This window comes from Condylura cristata, unplaced genomic scaffold (assembly GCF_000260355.1).
Source record: "Condylura cristata isolate star-nosed mole 26May11 unplaced genomic scaffold, ConCri1.0 scaffold00012, whole genome shotgun sequence".
In the NCBI taxonomy this organism is placed as follows: domain Eukaryota; kingdom Metazoa; phylum Chordata; class Mammalia; order Eulipotyphla; family Talpidae; genus Condylura; species Condylura cristata.
In genome coordinates this window covers 22,671,167-22,672,554 of record NW_004567113.1, presented here as the reverse complement: position 1 = coordinate 22,672,554, position 1,388 = coordinate 22,671,167, and the positions used below count along the sequence as shown (strand labels likewise).

At 29.3% G+C, this 1,388-nt stretch overlaps 1 protein-coding gene across 1 annotated transcript in view; it reads right to left on the bottom strand.

Moving 5' to 3' along the window:
• The window catches only part of LOC101632492 (transmembrane protease serine 11D), a 35,208-nt gene that overhangs the window by 15,480 nt on the left and 18,340 nt on the right, over positions 1 to 1,388 (bottom strand). The gene's annotated exons all lie outside the window — the stretch shown is intronic.

Genomic DNA, 1,388 nt, shown 5'->3' with positions numbered 1-1,388 from the left:
TTTAACCCGCTGCACCACCAGGGAGGGCCAATTTTAACTTTTATTGTGGTAAGATTTTACCTCCTATTGCAATTGCCAAAGATGTTATTTACCATAAACCAAGATAACTTGACTAAAGGCTATAATTTCTAAAAATCTAGATATTTTCCATTTCCTTCCATGCAAATCATACCCTCCACCTAACATTGGCTGCCTTATAAGTGTACATTAGGCAATTTTGATTTTAATATTTTCATATTAACTCTAGGCATGCTCTGATATCAATTACCAGTTTTACCATAATATCCTTTCCAGTTTTCAATACACTTTTCATATAGAAGCAAAACCAAAAAAAAATAATTATTTATATACCTTGTAAAAAAAATTTTACAAAGTAAAATTTTACTTCAATAAGAAAGAAACAGAACCCAGAACAGATGTGAGGTACTAAAAGAAATAGGGAAAAATGAAAGCTGTAACTGACAATCTAAAAAATATGACGGTCTAATTGTAACAACTAATTTGGGGGCATTACAAATAAGTTCAAACACAAATCCATTAATAACACTAGTAAGGCTTCCAAGTTCTCTGTAATATTTGAAGGTCAATAGATTAAACCACCTCTGCCTGCTAAAATTATAAGGATAATCAGTAAGATAACAAATAGAAAGTATTAACTTTTAAACTAGTGAAAGAAGAAAACAAATTCAAGAAAACGCAGTCATACAGAGAGAGGCTGAATAGTAGGAAAAAGCACAGGAAAGAGTAAGAAAAAGACAACATGGAAAAAATCTGAATGTAACAGGTTTTGCATAAGTATAATTGACTAAATTTGCTAATTACATGTGAAGATGGTCAGAATGCATAAAAAAGGTAATCTACCTATTTTGGTTTTGGGAGCAATTTCTAACTTAAAAGCACACATAAAAGTTGAAAATTAAAAGGGAAATAAAGATGAATTTAAAAAGTAGTAACTGCAGGTAAGCCAATATAGTCATAATGGTATCAGACATAGACCTTAAATTAAAATGCATTAGTTAGGGATAAAAAGGATTAATGCTTTGATAGAAAATGATAAAGAAGAAATAACAATTCTACACATATAGGCATATGATAATTTGTTCTCAAAATATATTGAACAAGGAGAAGCAAAAAAAATCCATGAAAATAGATTTTGTTTAAGTGACATAATTAAGCTTAATAGGAAGAAACAATGACGATCTATACAATGACTCAAAGATATGTAAGCAGTGTATCACAGAATTGGTATCACAAATCTAAAGAAAAATGATGTACAGAAAAAATTAAATCTGTGGAAGAGTATTTTTATACATATGGAGAGAAGGTGTTTTTTTGTGTGAATAAATTTCCTTTTTTGGAGATACCATGTAAATTTATATTAAGAAAGA